The sequence below is a fragment of the Ranitomeya imitator genome, chromosome 1 (assembly GCF_032444005.1).
Source record: "Ranitomeya imitator isolate aRanImi1 chromosome 1, aRanImi1.pri, whole genome shotgun sequence".
In the NCBI taxonomy this organism is placed as follows: domain Eukaryota; kingdom Metazoa; phylum Chordata; class Amphibia; order Anura; family Dendrobatidae; genus Ranitomeya; species Ranitomeya imitator.
This window is the reverse complement of record NC_091282.1, coordinates 1,124,131,200-1,124,152,373: the sequence shown is the minus strand read 5'-3', so window position 1 is coordinate 1,124,152,373 and position 21,174 is coordinate 1,124,131,200. Positions and strand designations below refer to the sequence as shown.

The 21,174-nt window shown below is 47.0% G+C and overlaps 1 protein-coding gene across 3 annotated transcripts in view; it reads left to right on the top strand.

Annotated features, from left to right (window-relative positions):
• Positions 1-10,732: 10,732 nt before the first annotated feature.
• Positions 10,733-21,174, top strand: part of CEP135 (centrosomal protein 135) — a 153,469-nt gene continuing 143,027 nt past the window's right edge. For 2 of the 3 annotated variants that reach the window (XM_069744449.1, XM_069744450.1), the window contains exon 1: positions 10,747-10,956. The gene's annotated coding sequence lies outside the window, so the exon portion shown is untranslated. Of the gene's footprint in view, positions 10,957-21,174 lie in introns of all 3 variants that reach the window. The other variant, XM_069744448.1, reaches the window with a different exon arrangement.

Below are 21,174 nucleotides of genomic sequence, written 5' to 3'. Positions count from 1 at the left end.
CGAATTTTAAGCAAATTGTTCGGGTTCGTCGAACGACTCGAACACCACCCAAAACAGCTCGAATTTGAAATTGGCGAATAGTTCGACTCGAACACCGCTCATCTCTAGCTGGGATACCTTGGTTAGGTGGGACTGAATGAAATAGAGTGGCAACCCACTCGGAGGAGGAGGTGTGCGCTCATCACTGGCGGTGGGGGGCTCTCGTGAGACCTATGTGTTTGGGTTGCTGCGGTCGGTGCAAGGTCCGTATGCTGATCTTTGAGCAGTCTTGCTGTAGACCAATTCCATAATAACACTAATGATTGGAGTTGAATGAGGAGACCAACCTGCTCTATGTATTATGGAATGAGAAGACCCACAAACTATAGGAGTGATGAGCAGGTGTCCACTTTTCGTCGTATAGTGCCATGTTCACGCCATATACTGACCTTGCAGGGAAAAGAATAATAAAGGGGGAGTATGATGCCGTAAGGTAGAAACTGGGTATCACTGGTAAGATGTTAGCAGGCTAGACAGGGACCAATGAGTGGGCTGAGCCTACAAACTGGATAGCCTTGACAGGGCCTACCTTGTCTTTTGTGAAGACCCCGAAACTCAGGAGAAGCCAGGTGCAGCTGGAGCTGGCCAGGGGCCACAGACAGTTGTGCCTGGAGCTATGCCAGGGACTGCAGACAGTCACGGCAGATGCTGTGCCAGGGGCTGCAGACATGACAGAAAAAAGACTGGCACATCTAAACTAGTGTGAATAGGTGTATACCAGGAGCAGCTACCTCCATATATAATATACAAAAAAAGGTTGCACTCTATCGTGCCAAAACATGTCAAATATGAAATACATGAAATATGAATTGCAAACTTGCTTTTTGAACATTAGGGAAAACAAAATTTTTTTTGAGACGCTTCGCACAGAATTTGGCCAAATAGTGTGAGCCCATCAACCATCGTCAAGGTGGTCTCATTAAAAAACTGATGGGTACCTGACCTCCCTGTCCAAATGTGAACACTTACCGAAGGCTAATGTCTGCATGCTTGGGTGAATATGGACACCTCTCTCAGTAAAGCCTGCATATGGGTTGGCCAGAACCAAGTGTGAATAGATGTAATTAAAAACCAGATGGTGAAGGTAGGAGTGCGCAGTCAATAAGCTAACATAGAAATTACAGAAAAACGACTGGCGCATCCAAACTAGTGTGAATAGGTGCATACCAGGAGCAGTTACCTCCATATACAATATACAAAAAAAGGTTGCACTCTATCGTGCCAAAAAGGGGCTGCAGACAGTCGCTACTGGAGCTGTGGCAGGGACTGCAGGCAGTTGTGGCTGGAGCTGAGCAACGGACCGTAGGCAGCATGAGCAATGGCGCAGAATGGGAGGAGTGAGCAGAGCCAGAAAGGGCGCGCAGAGAGCCCACACTGAAGAGGCAGTAAATTGCAGGGATTAGTCTAAAAGGCAAGGAGTCTCCGTGGCTCTGATTGGCTAAGGGGCAGTGGGGGCGTGGTCTTAACTGAAATTGGGCTAGGTCAAAGCCTGGGCCTAAATTTTGGAAAAAAGGGGCTGAGAGTGAGCGGATCGTCCTATCAGGCTGGTGATAAACAAAGGCGCTATCTAGCAGGATGGCGACTTGTCTTTTAAATCCTGTATATCTTGGAGCCCCAGTCGCTCACACATTGGTCCCCAAGCTGTATAATGTCCCCGGTACTAGTCCTTGAGCTGTATAATGTCCCCTACATTAGTCCCCGAGCTGTATAATGGCCCCTGCTTTAGTCCCCAAGCTGTATAATGACCCCCACATTACAGTTGTGCTCCAGCTGTATAATGGATTGTTGTGAATTCTGTGGTCGTGAATGGTACTTCGGTGAGTTCTGTCTATGGGCTCCCTCTGGTGGCTATGAGTGAAGCTGCTGCTTCTGAGGTTCCTTACACAGGTGACGTGGGTTATCCTTTGGTTGGCTGCTCTTTTTAACTCCTCTCAGATCGTTACTCCATGCCAGCTGTCAATGTTTTTGCATTCGTTCAGTTCGCTCCTGGATCTCTCTGATGACCTGCCTTCTCCTGCAGAAGCTAAGTTCCTGATAGTCTTATTTTGTTCTCTGTTTTCTTGTCCAGCTGGTTTTCATGATTTTGTCTTGCTAGCTGGAAGCTCTGGGAGGCAGAGTGGCCCCTCCGCACCGTGAGTCGGTGCGGGGGTCTTTTTTGCACACTCTGCGTGGTCTTTTGTAGGTTTTTGTGCTGATCGCAAAGTTACCTTTCCTATCCTCTGTCTATTTAGTAAGTCTGGCCTCCCTTTGCTGAAACCTGTTTCATTTCTGCGTTTGTGACTTTCATCTTTACTCACAGTCAATATATGTGGGGGCTTCCTTTACCTTTGGGGAATTTCTCTGAGGCAAGGTAGGCTTTATTTTCTATCTCTAGGGCTAGATAGTTCTTAGGCTGTGACGAGGGCTATTTCTAGTGTGTGTGATAGGATTAGGGCTTGCGGTCAGCAGAGCTCCCACATCCCAGAGCTCGTCCTGTATGAGGTTTAATTATCAGGTCATTCCGGGTGCTCCTAACCACCAGGTCATAACAGTACAGCTGGTCCAAAGTATTAATGCATCTCAATAGAGGGATAAGAGAACTTCTGAGACCATTTTTTTTTCTTTGCACTGTGTTTTGTCTTTCTTTTCCCCTAGACCTTTGGGTGGTTCAGGACACAGGTGTAGATATGAACATTCAAGGTCTGTCCTCTTGTGTGGATCATCTCACTGCAAGGGTACAAAACATTCAAGATTTTGTGGTTCAGAATCCTGTGTTAGAGCCTAGAATTCCTATTCCTGACTTATTTTCTGGGGATAGATCTAGGTTCTTGAATTTCAAAAATAATTGTAAACTGTTTCTAGCTTTGAAACCCCGCTCCTCTGGTAACCCCGTTCAACAGGTAAAAATCATTATTTCTTTGTTACGTGGTGACCCTCAAGACTGGGCATTTTCCCTTGCGCCAGGAGATCCTGCATTGCGTGATGTTGATGCGTTTTTTTTCTGGCGCTTGGATTGCTTTATGATGAACCAAATTCAGTCGGTCAGGCAGAGAAAATCTTGCTGGCTTTGTGTCAGGGTCAGGATGAAGCGGAGGTGTACTGTCAGAAGTTTAGAAAATGGTCTGTGCTTACTCAGTGGAATGAATGTGCCCTTGCGGCTATTTTCAGAAAGGGTCTTTCTGAAGCCCTTAAGGATGTCATGGTGGGATTTCCCACGCCTGCTGGTCTGAATGAGTCTATGTCTTTGGCCATTCAGATCGATCGGCGCATGCGTGAGCGCAAAGCTGTGCACCATATGGCGGTATTCTCTGAGCATAGGCCTGAGCCTATGCAGTGTGATAGGACTTTGACCAGAGCTGAACGGCAGGAGCACAGACGTTGGAATGGGCTGTGTTTTTACTGTGGTGAATCCACTCATGCTATCTCCGATTGTCCTAAGCGCACTAAGCGGTTCGCTAGGTCTGCCACCATTGGTACGGTACAGTCTAAATTTCTTTTGTCCGTTACTCTGATTTGCTCTCTGTCGTCCTATTCTGTAATGGCATTTGTGGATTCAGGCGCTGCCCTGAATTTGATGGACTTGGAGTTTGCCAGGCGCTGTGGTTTTTTCTTGGAGCCCTTGCAGTATCCTATTCCATTGAGAGGAATTGATGCTACGCCTTTGGCCAAAAATAAGCCTCAGTACTGGACTCAATTGACCATGTGCATGGCTCCTGCACATCAGGAGGATATTCGCTTTTTGGTGTTGCATAATCTGCATGATGTGGTCGTTTTGGGGTTGCCATGGCTACAGGTCCATAATCCAGTGTTGGATTGGAAATCTATGTCTGTGTCCAGCTGGGGTTGTCAGGGGGTACATGGTGATGTTCCATTGCTGTCAATTTCGCCATCCACTCCTTCTGAAGTCCCTGAGTTTTTATCAGATTACCGGGATGTATTTGAAGAGCCCAAATCTGGTGCCCTACCTCCTCATAGGGATTGCGACTGTGCTATTAATTTGATTCCTGGTAGTAAGTTTCCTAAGGGCCGTCTGTTTAATTTATCTGTGCCAGAGTACACCGCTATGCGGAGTTATATAAAGGAATCCTTGGAGAAGGGTCATATTCGCCCGTCGTCGTCATCATTGGGAGCAGGGTTCTTTTTTGTGGCCAAGAAGGATGGTTCTTTGAGACCTTGTATTGATTACCGCCTTCTTAATAAGATCACAGTCAAATTTCAGTATCATTTGCCGCTGCTGTCTGATTTATTTGCTCGGATTAAGGGGGCTAGTTGGTTCACCAAGATTGATCTTCGTGGTGCGTATAATCTTGTGCGAATTAAACAGGGTGATGAATGGAAAACGGCATTTAATACGCCCGAGGGCCATTTTGAGTGCCTGGTTATGCCATTCGGGCTTTCTAATGCTCCATCTGTGTTTCAGTCCTTTATGCATGACTGTTGTGAATTCTGTGGCTGAATTCACTCCTGTGGTCACAAGTGGTACTACAGCTTCTGAGCTTCCTCCCTCAGGTGTTCTGGTGAGCTCGTTGGCTGCTTTGTTATTTAACTCCACCTGATTCTGTCTTCCTTGCTTCTTGTCAATGTTCCAGTGTTGGACCTGAGCTTCTGGATCTTTCCTGTGGCCTGCTGCTCTGCTTAGATAAGTGCTTCTTTGCTTTTGTTGCTACTTTTTCTGTCCAGCTTTTCTATTCGTTTTTGCTGGAAGCTCTGAGACGCAAAGGGTGTACCGCCGTGCCGTTAGTTCGGCACGGTGGGTCTTTTTGCCCCCTTTGCGTGGTTTTTTGCTTTAGGGTTTTTTGTAGACTGCAAAGTTCTCTTTGCTATCCTCGCTCTATCTAGAATATCGGGCCTCACTTTGCTGAATCTATTTCATCCCTACGTTTGTCTTTTCATCTTGCTAACAGTCATTATATGTGGGGGGCTGCCTTTTCCTTTGGGGTATTTCTCTGAGGCAAGTTAGGCTTGTTTTTCTATCTTCAGGCTAGTCAGCTCCTCAGGCTGTGCCGAGTTGCATAGGTAGTGACAGGCGCAATCCACAGCTGCCTTTAGTTGTGTTTAGGATAGGTTCAGGTATTGCGGTCTACAGAGATTCCACGTCTCAGAGCTCGTTCTATTGTTTTTGGTTATTGTCAGATCACTGTATGTGCTCTGATTGCTGGCACACTGTGTCACTGGATTGCCTACATAACACATGACATCTTCCGAGAGTACCTGGATAGATTCATGATTGTATATTTGGATGACATTTTGGTCTTTTCGGATGGTTGGGAGTCTCATGTGAAGCAGGTCAGAATGGTGTTCCAGGTCCTTCGTTCGAATTCCTTGTTTGTGAAGGGGTCAAAGTGTCTCTTTGGAGTTCAGAAGGTTTAATTTTTGGCCCTTTTACTATCGAGATGGACCCTGTTAAAGTTCAGGCCATTTACGATTGGACTCAGCTGACATCTGTGAAGAGCTTACAGAAGTTCCTGGGCTTTGCTAATTTTGATCGTCGCTTCATCGCTAATTTTTCCAGTATTGCTAAACCGTTGACTGATTTGACCAAGAAGGGTGCTGATGTGGTCAATTGGTCCTCTGCGGCTGTAGAGGCTTTTCAGGAGTTGAAGCGTCGTTTTGCTTCTGCCCCTGTGTTGTGCCAGCCAGATGTTTTGCTCCCTTTTCAGGTTGAGGTTGATGCTTCTGAAATTGGAGCAGGGGCTGTTTTGTCGCAAAGAAGTTCTGATGGCTCGGTGATGACACCCTGTGCCTTCTTTTCTAGAAAATTCTCGCCTGCTGAGCGCAATTATGATGTGGGCAATCGGGAGTTGTTGGCCATGAAGTGGGCATTCGAGGAGTGGCGACATTGGCTTGAAGGAGCTAAACATCGTGTGGTGGTCTTGACGGATCACAAGAATTTGACTTATCTCGAGTCTGCAAAATGGTTGAATCCTAGACAGGCTCGATGGTCGCTCTTTTTCTCCCGTTTTGATTTTGTGGTTTCATACATTCCGGGATCTAAGAATGTGAAGGCTGACGCCCTGTCAAGGAGTTTTGTGCCTGACTCTCCGGGTGTTCCGGAGCCGGCGGGTATTCTTAAAGAAGGGGTAATTTTGTCTGCCATTTCCCCTGATTTGTGGCGTGTGCTGCAAAAGTTTCAGGCTGATAGACCTAACCGTTGTCCTACGGAGAAACTGTTTGTCCCTGATAGATGGACTAGTAGAGTTATCTCTGAGATTCATTGTTCAGTGTTGGCTGGTCATCCTGGAATCTTTGGTACCAGAGATTTGGTGGCTAGATCCTTTTGGTGGCCTTCTTTGTCACGGGATGTGCGTTCTTTTGTGCAGTCCTGTGGGACTTGTGCTCGGGTTAAACCCTGCTGTTCTCGTGCCAGTGGGTTGCTTTTGCCCTTGCCGATCCCGAAGAGGCCCTGGACGCATATTTCCATGGATTTTATTTCTGATCTCCCTGTTTCTCAAAAGATGTCGGTCATTTGGGTGGTTTGTGATCGCTTCTCTAAGATGGTCCATTTGGTACCCTTGTCTAAATTGCCTTCCTCCTCTGATTTGGTGCCATTGTTTTTCCAGCATGTGGTTCGTTTGCATGGCATTCCAGAGAACATCGTCTCGGACAGAGGTTCCCAGTTTGTTTCGAGGTTTTGGCGGTCCTTTTGCGCTAAGATGGGCATTGATTTGTCTTTTTCTTCGGCTTTCCATCCTCAGACTAATGGCCAAACCGAACGAACTAATCAGACTTTGGAGACATATCTGAGATGCTTTGTTTCTGCTGATCAGGATGATTGGGTGTCCTTCTTGCCTTTGGCTGAGTTCGCCCTTAATAATCGGGCCAGCTCGGCTACTTTAGTTTCTCCTTTTTTCTGTAATTCTGGTTTCCATCCTCGTTTCTCTTCAGGGCAGGTTGAGCCTTCGGACTGTCCTGGTGTGGATGCAGTGGTGGACAGGTTGCAGCAGATTTGGACTCATGTGGTGGACAATTTGACATTGTCCCAGGAGAAGGCTCAACGTTTCGCTAACCGCCGGCGTTGTTGGTCCCCGACTTCGTGTTGGGGATTTGGTTTGGTTGTCATCTCGTCACGTTCCTATGAAGGTTTCCTCTCCTAAGTTTAAGCCTCGTTTCATTGGGCCATACAAGATTTCTGAAGTTCTTAATCCTGTGTCATTTCGTTTGGACCTTCCAGCTTCTTTTGCCATCCATAATGTGTTCCATAGGTCATTGTTGCGGAGATACGTGGCGCCTATGGTTCCCTCCGTTGATCCTCCTGCCCCGGTGTTGGTCGAGGGGGAGTTGGAGTATGTGGTGGAGAAGATTTTGGATTCTCGTGTTTCGAGACGGAAACTCCAGTACCTGGTCAAGTGGAAGGGTTATGGTCAGGAAGATAATTCCTTGGTTTTTGCCTCTGATGTTCATGCTGCCGATCTGGTTCGTGCCTTTCATTTGGCTCATCCTGATCGGCCTGGGGGCTCTGGTGAGGGTTCGGTGACCCCTCCTCAAGGGGGGGGTACTGTTGTGAATTCTGTTGTCGAACTCCCTCCTGTGGTCGTGAATGGTACTTCGGTGAGTTCTGTCTATGGGCTCCCTCTGCTGGCTGAGTGAAGCTGCTGCTTCTGAGGTTCCTTACACAGGTGACATGGGTTATCCTTTGGTTGGCTGCTCTATTTAACTCCTCTCAGATCGTTACTCCATGCCAGCTGTCAATGTTTTTGCATTCGTTCAGTTCGCTCCTGGATCTCTCTGATGACCTGCCTTCTCCTGCAGAAGCTAAGTTCCTGATAGTCTTATTTTGTTTTCTGTTTTCTTGTCCAGCTGGTTTTCATGATTTTGTCTTGCTAGCTGGAAGCTCTGGGAGGCAGAGTGGCCCCTCCGCACCGTGAGTCGGTGCGGGGGTCTTTTTTGCACACTCTGCGTGGTCTTTTGTAGGTTTTTGTGCTGATCGCAAAGTTACCTTTCCTATCCTCTGTCTATTTAGTAAGTCTGGCCCCCCTTTGCTGAAACCTGTTTCATTTCTGCGTTTGTGACTTTCATCTTTACTCACAGTCAATATATGTGGGGGCTTCCTTTACCTTTGGGGAATTTCTCTGAGGCAAGGTAGGCTTTATTTTCTATCTCTAGGGCTAGATAGTTCTTAGGCTGTGACGAGGCGCCTAGGTCTGGTCAGGAGCGCTCCACGGCTATTTCTAGTGTGTGTGATAGGATTAGGGCTTGCGGTCAGCAGAGCTCCCACATCCCAGAGCTCGTCCTGTATGAGGTTTAATTATCAGGTCATTCCTGGTGCTCCTAACCACCAGGTCATAACAATGGATGCTGCATTAGTCCCCAAGCTGTATAATGGCCCCCATATTAGTCCTTGAGCTGTATAATGTCCCCCACATTAGTCCCCAAGCTGTATAATGGCCCCACATTAGTCTCTGAGCTGTATAATGCCCCCCCCCCCATTATTCCCCAAGCTCTTTAACGGCCCCTACCTTAGTTCTCGAGCTGTATAATGGTCCCTGCATCAGTCCTCAAGCTGCATAATGGCTCATGCATTAGTCCCTAAGCTATATAATGTCCCCTGCATTAGTCCACAAGCTGTATAATGGCCCCTGCATTAGTCCTTGAGCTGTATAATGGCCCCACATTAGTCTCTGAGCTGTATAATGGACCCTTTATTAGTCCTCTAGCTCTATAATGGCACCTGCATTAGTCCTTGAGCTGCATAATGGCCCCTACATTAGTCCTCGAGCTGTATAATGGCCCCACATTAGTCTCTGAGCTGTATAATGACATGCACATTAGTCCTCGAGCTGTATAATGGCCCCCACATTAGTCCCCAAGCTGTATAATGGCCCCCGCATTAGTCCACAAGCTGTATAATGGCTCCTGCATTAGTCTTCAAGCTGTATAATGGCCCCTGCATTAGTCCTCAAGCTGTATAATGACCTGCACATTAGTCCTTCAGCTGTACAATTGCACTCGCACTAGTCTCTGAGCTGTATAATGGCTCCCACATTAGTCCCCAAGCTGTGTAATGGTCCCCACATTAATCCTCCAGCTGTATAATGGCCCCTGCATTAATCCTCCAGCTGTATAATGGCCCCTGCAGTAGTCCCCAAGCTGTATAATGGCCCGCGCCTTAGTCCCTGAGCTGTATAATGACCTCCACATTAGTCCTTGAGCTGTATAATGGCCCCTGCCTTAGTCCCCAAGCTGTATAATGGCCCCCGCCTTAGTCCCTAAGCTGTATAATGGCCCCGCATTAGTCAACAAGCTGTATAATGGCCCCTGCATTAGTGCTCGAGCTGTATAATGGTCCCTGCATTAGTCTTTGAGCTGTATAAGGAGCTGCACATTAGTCCTTCAGCTGTATAATTGCACTTGCACTAGTCTCTGAGCTGTATAATGGCCCACACATTAGTCCCCAAGCTGTATAATGGTCCCCACATTAGTCCTCCAGCTGTATAATGGCTCCCGCATTAGTCCTCCAGCTGTATAATGGCCCCTGTATTAGTCCTCGAGCTGTATAATGGCCCCCGCATTAGTCCCCAAGCTGTATAATGGCCCCCACATCACACAATGGCCCCCATTGTTTAAGATGCCCCCACATCACACAAGTTATAATTTAAAAAAATCATATACTTTTCTAACCCAGGATCCTGACAAGTCCAGCACGTGGGAATATGTTTCCACAGCACCTGCGCCCGCACAGAGCGTCAGAGTCCCTGCACCAGGCCCCTGACATACTGCGTGCATCAGCACCTCCAATGTCCTGTAAACCGCAGGCACAAAGCGACCCACTATCTACAGACCCGAGAGTGGTCGTGCAGGAAGATCGGACTCCTCAGGGTAGGTGCACAAGGTCAGTAAACGCTGCAGGTTGGATGCTGCGTAATTGTGCAGGGTCCAGATGTTACAGCATAGTGCATGGGATTTCAAGAAATACCATGTCCAATATGATTGTACAGATGCCTGTGGAGACGGACATACGGAGCGTCTTTCCAGACAGCAGCATGTCTATTTATCTTGTGGAGACATGAGCCTCTCCAAGATAAATGTCACCCGCATAATGTATTGGACACAGTGATTCCGCACAGTTCAGTGACCACAAGCGGAGTCACCTGCGGTCAATAGACGGCAGCGGACATGTGCTGCAGCCAAAGCGCTGCTGGTTACTGACCGTCTGCACGTACCCGTATATTCCTGGGCTTAAATGTATTGGGGTACTGCGTGTGGCAATACAGCTTTTTGTCGTGTAGCCGGGTGGGCCTAAGCGCAGGGCCCTGGGCAACTGGCCCCTCTCCGACCCCGGTAGCTACGTCGCTGGATCAGAGTAACGGTCTGTTTTTGTCATATGTAGAAAATATCTGTGTGAACGAGCCCCAAGACATGTTCAATTGGTCTGTGTGCTGTCAATGTTCAATAAGAAATCGTTCTGAACGCAGCCTGTCGGGTCCTGCGGCTCATCTCCTCCGAGGCTGCCGGTGCATGCCTACTCCCGACAGCCAGTCCCCAAGTGACGGCTCTGCTCAACGGGGCGGGGCTTCCCTCCGTCACTCAGTCCTCTAGCATATGGGCGGGGCTTTACTGCCAGCGTTCCTATGGGGGCGGAGCTTTGCCTGTCACAAGCTTCTCCCATAAACAAGGGCCTCATCCTATCAGTGCTCAGACGTGGGTGGAGCTGCGCTGCTCTTACACATAAGGGCGGGGATTACTACAGCACGTGACAGACGTTAGGTGACGTCGTACAGCTTGGTGGGCGGACAGGGAAAGGTTGCTATGAGTTACGGGCGCTGCGCTCCTCAGTTCCAGGCCCGGCTTCCTGCGCGCCATTTTCAAACCGCGTCTGCGCCCGCCGTCCACATCCCCCACGTATCCCATAGTCCCTCAGTGTGGCCGCCGGCGTCTCTCCGGTCCAGGAGCTGATATGAGGCCGTGGACGTTCGCGGTGGCCGTACGCTTCCCTGTCCGGTAGGTCACGTCTTCCTTCTTACCCCATAGTCATGGTGTTAATATACGGTACCGGCAGATCCCACTGGGGCCCCGCCACAGACGGCCGGTGTGTATGTAGTGCACTGATCCTGAGACCCGTCCGTGCGACTACCGGCCATGCACAGCCGCGGAAGGCGCATCGTGTGTACACGACCTTCACCCAATCGCTCTGTGGGGACACGGGGCCCCTCCACGTTATGGTTCATGTGGGTGGGGGTCGGCCCTAATTCTCCCAGCTGACATAATGGACGTGCCCCTGTAGAGATGGCGCTGGGGTCTGGCCGGCGGGCTCGGGGTACACGGAGGTGGTCCTGGGGCCTTCACCTGTCAGACATCTGTGACCATCCTGCGGCTCTGCTTATTAGGCCACGTTCACACACTCAGTATTTGGTCAGTATTTTACCTCAGTATTTTGCCAAAACCAGGTGATAATACAGAAGTGGTGCATATGTTTCTATTATACTTTTCCCCTGATTGTTCCTCCCCTGGTTTTGACTTACAAATACTGACCGTGTGAATGTGGCCCAAGTCTTCTTACTACGCAGGGAAAAGCTTTGTTCTTCAGAAATAAATGTCTGCTGTCTCCTCGCCTGATCCCGGCTGTGCTGCTGGTGTTCATTGCGCTTTCCCAGTTTCGGACGTGTATTGATCCTGGATCTACGGTTCCCACATTCTGGTACAGTCGCCCCGTGTACATGTCAGCACTAGTGATGAGCGAATATACTCGTTTCTCGAGCACGCTCGGGTGTCTTCCGAATATTTTTTTTAATGCTCGGAGATTTAGTTTTTTATTGCCGCAGCTGAATGATTTACATCTGTTAGCCAGCATAAGTACATGTGGGGGTTGCCTGGTTGCTAGGGAATCCCCACATGTACTCAGGCTGGCTAACAGATGTAAATCATCCAGCTGCGGCAAGAAAAACTAAATCTCCGAGCACTAAAAAAATATTCGGAGGACCCCCGAGCGTGCTCAAGAAATATCGAGTAACGAGTATGTTCGCTTATCACTAGTCAGCATTGATATCAGTACATTTGACTCTCATGACCTGTGCTTGAGACATACACTGTGTACACACGCTTTGAGGAAAAGTGCTTGAGCTTGCCTGTCACACATTGGGGTAAGGAGATGATCTGGGCCAGATGTTATGCTCACTGTACAGCGTGATGAGTGAGCTCACTTGAGTGCTAATAGAGTATCTTCAGCGTTCTCAAAGACTAGGTTCCATTCCCCGCGGCTGCTGGGCACTCCCTGCCTGTCTCGCGGCTGCTGGTCGCTCCCTGCCTGTCTCGTGGCTGCTGGGCGCTCCCTGCCTGTCTCGTGGCTGCTGGGCACTCCCTGCCTGTCTCGCGGCTGCTGGGCACTCCCTGCCTGTCTCGCGGCTGCTGGTCGCTCCCTGCCTGTCTCGCGGCTGCTGGTTGTTCCCTGCCTGTCTCGCGGCTGCTGGGCACTCCCTGCCTGTCTCGCGGCTACTGGGCACTCCCTGCCTGTGTTGTGGCTGTCGATCAGCCGCAAGACCTGCAGCCGAAGCGACTGCAACATATTATTAAAGCACACTTGCTCATCATTATACAGTACACGATCTGTCAGCGGGAGAGAAGTAGTACAATCATGTGTTGGGTATCAGCGTAGTTTCCAATCACTGAAAAAAAAACATGCCTATTTAATATTACTGCAGTGCTTAGAGTTCATTAAGGACCCCCAACTTCCTGCTTTGTTGGGTCCTGAAGATTGACTTTTACAGACCAGGGGGCATAGTTGCGCTAACAGAGGCAGCTCTGTATCTGCGACATGGAAGAAGCTCAGGGGCACTGAGACTTATTGGATCCTGCAGCTCTAGATCTGCACAAGCCGGCTGTAAGCCTAGATCATCTCTCACCGCTTGTGATCAGCTACTCTGAGACCGCAAGGTGGCCGGTAACCTAGTGTCTATACAAATAAGAAAATCCCTCCCTTCTGTAGAAGTGAGAGGATGTTTAATAAAAGTTTAGGTGGTAAAGCTGCTTGTTTCTGCCAGCCCTTTATACTCTTACCCGTTTCTGAACTCGAGGCAACCCCTTAGCGACCGCCGATATGCCTTTTAACGGCGGCCGCTAAGGGTACTTAAACCACAGCGCCGTTAATTAACGGCGCTGTGGAAAAAGTCCATAGCGCCCCCCAGAGGCCGATTTTCTCCGGGGTCTCGGCTGCCGAGGGTAGCCGAGACCCCAGAGAACATGATTCGGGGGGTTTTTAACCCACCCCGCATTTGCGATCGCCGGTAATTAACCGTTTACCGGCGATCGCAAAAAAAAAAAAAAAAAGCGATCTCTTTTTAATTTCTCTGTCCTCCAATGTGATCGCACATCGGAGGACAGAGAAAAGGGGTCCCAGGTGGCCCCCCAATACTCACCTAGCTCCCCCGATGCTCCTCGTGTCTCCCGGTGGGCGCCCCCATCTTCAAAATGGCGGGCGCATACACAGTGCGCCCGCCGGCCGGCACCGGGAGAATCTTTGGGGTCTCGGCTGCCGGGGGTAGCCGAGACCCCAAAGAGCATGATCGGGGTCGGTATTACCGACCCCTGTTTTGCGATCGCCGGTAATTAACTGTTTACCGGCGACCGCAAAAAAAAAAAAAAAAAGTAAAGTGTAATTCTCTGTCCTCTGATGTGATCGCACATCAGAGGACAGAGAAATAGGGGGATTCGGGGACCCTAGCATACTCACCTAGGTCCCTGGATCCTCTTGCTGCTCCTCCTGGCCGCCGGCAGAAGAACATGGCGGACGCATGCCCAGTGCGCCCGCCATCTGTCTCCATCTGCCGGCCGGCAGGAGAACAGCAGTTGGGGCTAAAATTAGGGGTAGGGTTAGGGTTGGGGCTAAATTTAGGGTTAGGGTTGGGGCTAAATTTAGGGTTAGGGTTGGGGCTAAACTTAGGGTTAGGCTTCTTTCACACTTACGTCGGTACGGGGCCGTCGCAATGCGTCGGCCCGACATACCGACGCACGTTGTGAAAATTGTGCACAACGTGGGCAGCAGCTGTAGTTTTTCAACACATCCGCTGCCCAATCTATGTCCTGGGGCGGAGTTACGGCCACGCATGCGCGGTCAGAAATGGCGGATGCAACGTACAAAAAAACGTTTCATTCAACGTTTTTTTGTGCCGACGCTCCGCCAAAACACAACTGATCCAGTGCACGACGGACGCGACGTGTGGCCATCCGTCACGATCCGTCGGCAATACAAGTCTATGGGCAAAAAACGCATCCTGCGGGCACATTTGCAGGATCCGTTTCTTGTCCAAAACGACGGATTGCGACAGAATGCCAAACGACGCAAGTGTGAAAGTAGCCCTAGGGTTAGGGTTGGGGCTAAAGTTAGGGCTAGGGTTGGGGCTAAAGTTAGGGTTAGAGCTGGGATTAGGGTTAGGGTTTGGATTAGGGTTGGTATTAGGGTTAGGGTTGGCATTAGGGTTACGCTTGGGATTAGGGTTAGGTTTGGGATTAGGGTTAAGGTTAGGGTTGTGATTAGGGGTGTATTGGGATTAGGGTTAGGTTTGAGGTTAGGGTTGAGATTAGGATTAGGGGTGTGTTGGATTTAGGGTTTTGATTAGGGTTATGGTTAGGGTTGACATTAGGGTTGTTTTGGGGTAAGGGTTGTGATTATGGTTAGGGTTAGTGATTAGGGTTATGGATGAGGTTGAGATTAGGGTTAGGGGTGTGTTGGGGTTAGGGTTGGAGCTAGAATTGGGGGGTTTCCACTGTTTAGGTACATCAGGGGGTCTCCAAACACGGCAGCCAATTTTGCGCTCAAAAAGTCAAATGGTGCTCCCTCCCTTCTGAGCTCTGCCGTGCGCCCAAACAGTGGGTTACCCCCACATATGGGGCATCAGCGTACTCGGGATAAATTGGACAACAACTATTGCAGTCCAATTTCTCCTGTTACCCTTGTGAAAATAAAAACTTGGGGGCTACAATATCTTTTTTGTGGAAAAAAAAATATTTTTTATTTTCACGACTCTGCATTCTAAACTTCTGTGAAGCACTTGGGCATTCAAAGTTCTCACCACACATCTAGATAAGTTCCTTGGGGGGTCTAGTTTCCAAAATGGGGTCACTTGTGGAGGGTTTCTACTGGTTAGGTACATCAGGGGCTCTGCAAACGCAACATAATACCCGCAGACCATTCTATCAAAGTCTGCATTCCAAAACGGCGCTCCTTCCTTCCGAGCTCTGCCGCGCGCCCAAACAGTGGTTTACCCCCACATATGGGGTACCAGCATACTCAGGACAAATTGGACAACAACTTTTGGGGTCCAATTTCTCTTGTTACCCTTGTGAAAATAAAAATTTGGTGGCTAAAAAATCTTTTTTGTGGAAAAAAAAAATATTTTTTATTTTCACGGCTCTACATTATAAACTTCTGTGAAGCACTTGGGCATTCAAGGTTCTCACCACACATCTAGATAAGTTCCATGGGGGGTCTAGTTTCCAAAATGGGGTCACTTGTGGGGGATTTCTACTGTTTAGGCACATCAGGGGCTCTCCAAACGCGACATGGCGTCCGATCTCAATTCCAGCCAATTCTACATTGAAAAAGTAAAACCGCACTCTTTCTCTTCCAAGCTCTGCGGTGCGCCCAAACAGTGGTTTACCCCCACATATTGAGTATCGACGTACTCAGGAGAAATTGCACAACAACTTTAGTGGTCTAATTTCTCCTGTTACCCTTGTGAAAATAAGAATTTGTGGGCGAAAAGATCATTTTTGTGTAAACAAAAGCGATTTTTTATTTTCACGGCTCTACGTTATAAACTTCTGTGATGCACTTGGGGGTTCAAAGTGCTCACCACACATCTAGATAAGTTCCTTAAGGGGTCTAGTTTCCAAAATGGTGTCACTTGTGGGGAGTTTCCACTGTTTAGGCACATCAGGGGCTCTCTAAATGTGACATGGTGTCCGATCTCAATTCCAGCCAATTCTGCATTGAAAAAGTCAAACGGCGCTCCTTCACTTCTAAGTTCTGCGGTGCGCCCTAACAGTGGTTTACCCCCACATATGGGGTATTGGCGTATTCAGGAGAAATTGCATAACAAAATTTATGGTTACATTTCTGTTTTTACACTTGTGAAAATAAAAAAAATGGTTCTGAATTAAGATGTTTGCAAAAAAAAGTTAAATGTTCATTTTTTCCTTCCACATTGTTTCAGTTCCTGTGAAGCACGTAAAGGGTTAATAAACTTCTTGAATGTGGTTTTGAGAACCTTGAGGGGTGTAGTTTTTAGAATGGTGTCACACTTCATTATTTTCTATCATATAGACCCCTCAAAATGACTTCAAATGTGATGTGGTCCCTAAAAAAAAAATGGTGTTGTAAAAATGAGAAATTGCTGGTCAACTTTTAACCCTTATAACTCCCTAACAAAAAAAATTTTGTTTCCAAAATTGTGCTGATGTAAAGTAGACATGTGGGAAATGTTATTTATTAACTATTTTTCATGACATATCTCTCTGATTTAAGGGCATAAAAATACAAAGTTTGAAAATTGCAAAATTTTAAAAATTTTCGCCATATTTCCGTTTTTTTCATAAATAATCGCAAGTAATATCGAAGAAATGTTACCACTAACATGAAGTACAATATGTCACGAAAAAACAATCTCAGAATCAGCGGGATCCGTTGAAGCGTTCCAGAGTTACAACCTCATAAAGTGGCAGTGGTCAGAATTGCAAAAATTGGCCTGGTCATTAAGTACCAAATTGGCTCTGTCACTAAGGGGTTAATCACGCCTCACCTCGCTTGTTTGAATGTTTCTAGACATCTGTCCTTTAAAGGGAACCTGTCACTTGAAAAATTGCTATTAATCTGCAGATTTGGGGTTACTCTGAAGTTCAATAGTGTTCTGAACCTTCCCAGCACCCGCACTTAGGCTACGTTCACATTTGCGGCTTTGGACGCAGCGGCGTCGCCGCAAAACAGCCCACGCGTCATGCTTCCCTATCTTTAACATTGGGGACGCATGTGCGTTCGTTTTCATGCGTTTCGGTGCGTTTTGCGACGCATGCGTCCTTTCGACGCACCTGGCAGTGCGTTGCAAACGGAACATGTTGCATTTTTTTCTGCGTCCAAAATTTTTAAAAAACGCTTGCATCACACTTGCGTTGTATTTGCGTCGTTGAAGCAAATTGAAGTGTATTGGCAATGCAGAAGACGCAAGTACTTGCGTTGTTGTGCGTTGTAGGACGCATGCGTTCTTCACTTAAAAAAAAAATGAAAAGACCCTATATAGTAAAAAAGGGTTGACCGCATGCGTCAAAAATGCATGCGTTCTACTTGCGTCTGTCGTGCGTTGCGTCCACGACGCTGCGTCCAAAGCCACAAATGTGAAAGTAGCCTTAGACCCCCGCTGCCTGGAGGAACTCTATTCCCCCGTTTATAATCACACGGGGGGCTGGCGGGGGGGGGGGGGATTGGCGCCAACATGGGTTTAGTCACAACTGAGTGTATAAAGAGTAGCGTCCATCTGGGGGCATGGTTACAGACGCTGCTCTCTATGCACAGAGCTGTCAATGAAACTGTGCCAGCGGTGCCCCCGTGCCTGAACACTGCCAGGGAAAATAAAGTTCATTCCTTCCCGGCAGCAGGGCTCTAAGTGCAGGTGCTCAGTAGGTTCAAAACGTGCACATTAACAGCTGTTTTTTTTTTTTATGTGACCGGTTTCATTTAACCCCTTTCTGACACTAGATGTACTATCCCGTCGAGGTGGGGTGGGCCCATTTGACCACCAACTGGATAGTACGTCATATGCGATCGGCAGCGCTCATGGGGGAGCGCGGTCGGGTGTCAGCTGCCTATCGCAGCTGACATCCGGCACTATGTGCCAGGAGCAGTCACGGACCGCCCCCAGCACATTAACCCCCGGCACACCGCGATCAAACATGATCGCGATGTGCCGGCGGTATAAGGAAGCATCTGCAGGGAGGGGGCTCCCTGCGGGCTTCCCTGAGACCCCCGCAGCAACGCGATGTGATCGCGTTGTTGCAAGGGTCTCCCTACCTCCCTCCCTGTTGCAGGCCCGGGTCCTGCAGGGAGGGAGGTGGCTTACCAAGTGCTTGCTCAGCGCAGGCGCTTGGTAAGCCTGCACTGCTGTAAGTCAGATCGGTGATCTGACAGAGTGCTGTGCAAACTGTCAGATCACCGATCTGTGATGTCCCCCCCTGGGACAAAGTAAAAAAAAAATTTCCAAATGTGTAGTAAAAAAAAACAAAATTCCTAAATAATGAAAAAAAAAAAAAAAATATTATCCCCATAAATACATTTCTTTATCTAAATTAAAAAAAAACAAAACAAAAGTACACATACTTAGTATCGCCGCGTTCGTAACGACCCGACCTATAAAACTGGCCCACTAGTTAAGCCGTTCAGTAAACACCGTAAGAAAAAAATAAAGGCAAAAAACAACGCTTTATTATCATACTGCCAAACAAAAAGTGGAATAACACGCGATCAAAAGGACAGATATAAATAACCATGGTACCGCTGAAAACGTCATCTTGTCCCACAAAAAACGAGCCGCCATACAGCATCATCAGCAAAAAAATAAAAAAGTTATAGTCCTCAGAATAAAGCGATGCAAAAATAATTTTTTTCTATAAAATAGTTTTTATCGTATAAAAGCGCCAAAACATAAAAAAAATGATATAAATGAGATATCGCTGTAATCGTACTGACCCGAAGAATAAAACTGCTTCATCAATTTTACCAAACGCGGAACGGTATAAACGCCTCCCCCAAAAGAAATTCATGAATAGCTGGTTTTTGGTCATTCTGCCTCACAAAAATTGGAATAAAAAGCGATCAAAAATTGTCACGTGCCCGAAAATGTTACCAATAAAAACGTCAACTCGTCCTGCAAAAAACAAGACCTCACATGACTCTGTGGACCAAAATATGGAAAAATTATAGCTCTCAAAATGTGGTAAAGCAAAAAATATTTTTTGCAATAAAAAGCGCCTTTCAGTGTGTGACGGCTGCCAATCATAAAAATCCGCTAAAAAAACCCGCTATTAAAGTAAATCAAACCCCCCTTCATCACCCCCTTAGTTAGGGAAAAATTAAAAAAATGAATGTATTTCCATTTTCCCGTTAGGGTTGGGGCTAAAGTTACGGTTAGGGTTTAGATTACATTTACGGTTGGGATTAGGGTTAGGGGTGTGTTAGGGTTGGGGTTAAGGTTACTGTTGGGATTAGGGTTAGGGTTGTGTTTGGATTAGGGTTTCAGTTAGAATTGGGGGGTTTCCACTGTTTAGACACATCAGGGGCTCTCCAAACGCGACATGGCGTCCGATCTCAATTCCAGCCAATTCTGCGTTGAAAAAGTAAAACCGTGCTCCTTCCCTTCCGAGCTCTCCCGTGTGCCCAAACAGGGGTTTACCCCAACATATGGGGTATCAGCGTACTCAGGACAAATAGGACAACAACTTTTGGGGTCCAATTTCTCCTGTTACCCTTGGGAAAATACAAAACTGGGGGCTAAAATATAATTTTTGTGGGGAAAAAAAAAGATTTTTTATTTTCACGGCTTTGCGTTATAATAAACTGTAGTGAAACACTTGGGGGCTCAAAGTTCTCACAACACATCTAGATAAGTTCCGTAGGGGGTCTACTTTCCAAAATGGTGTCATTTGTGGGGGGTTTCTACTGTTTAGGTAACTTCTGCAGACCATTCCATCTAAGTCTGCATTCCAAATGGCGCTCCTTCCGAGCCCTCCCATGCGCCCAAACGGTGGTTCCCCGCCCACATATGGGGTATCAGTCTACTCAGGACAAATTGTACAACAACTTTTGGGGTCGGATTTCTCCTCTTACCCTCGGGAAAATACAAAACTGGGGGCTAAAAAATAATTTTTGGGGGAAAGGTTTTTTTTTTTTTTTTTTTACGGCTCTGCATTATAAACTTCTGTGAAGCCTTTGGTGGGTCAAAGCGCTCACCACACATCTAGATAAGGTCCTTAGGGGGTCTACTTTCCAAAATGGTGTCACTTGTGGGGGGTTTCAATGTTTAGGCACATCAGGGGCTCTCCAAACGCAACATGGCGTCCCATCTCGATTCCAGTCAATTTTGCATTGAAAAGTCAAATGGCGCTCCTTCACTTCCGAGCTCTATCATGCGCCCAAACAGTGGTTTACCCCCACATATGGGGTATCGGTGTACTAGGACAAACTGTGCAACAACTTTTGGGGTCCATTTTCTCCTGTTACCCTTGGAAAAATGAAACAAATTGGAGCTGAAGTAAATTTTTTGTGAAAAAAAGTTAAATGTTCATTTTTATTTAAACATTCCAAAAATTCATGTGAAGTACCAGAAGGGTTAATAAACTTCTTGAATATGGTTTTGAGCACCTTGAGGGGTGCAGTTTTTAGAATGGTGTCACACTTGGGTATTTTCATTCATATAGACCCCTCAAAATGACTTCAAATGAGATGTGGTCCCTAAAAAAAAAAAAAAATGGTGTTGTAAAAATGAGAAATTGCTGGTCAACTTTTAACCCTTATAACTCCCTAACAAAAAAAAATTTTGGTTCCAAAATTGTGCTGATGTAAAGTAGACATGTGGGAAATGTTACTTATTAAGTATTTTGTGTGACATATCTCTGTGATTTAATTGCATAAAAATTCAAAGTTGGAAAATTGCAAAATTTTTCAAAATTTTTGCCAAATTTCCGTTTTTTCACAAATAAATGCAGGTAATATCAAAGAAATTTTACCACTATCATGAAGTACAATATGTCATGAGAAAACAGTGTCAGAATCACTGGGATCCGTTGAAGCGTTCCAGAGTTATAACCTCATAAAGGGACACTGGTCAGAATTGTAAAAATTGGCCCGGTCATTAACGTGCAAACCATACTTGGGGGTAGGGTGGATAAAAATCAATGTTTTATTTAAAAAAAAAAAATCGGACTTTTTTTATTTAAATCGGATTTTTTTCAATAAACTGATTTTTGATGAAAATATTTTACCTTGTTCTTCCATCATGAGATAAAGCTGAGTTGTTTAACTCAGTAGAATAAAGGCTGTATATGTGTAAGGGTACTTTCACACTAGCGTTTTTTTAAATCCGTCACAATGCGTCGTTTTGCAGAAAAAACGCATCCTGCAAAAGTGCTTGCAGGATGCGTTTTTTCCCCATAGACTTCTATTGACGACGCATTTGCGAC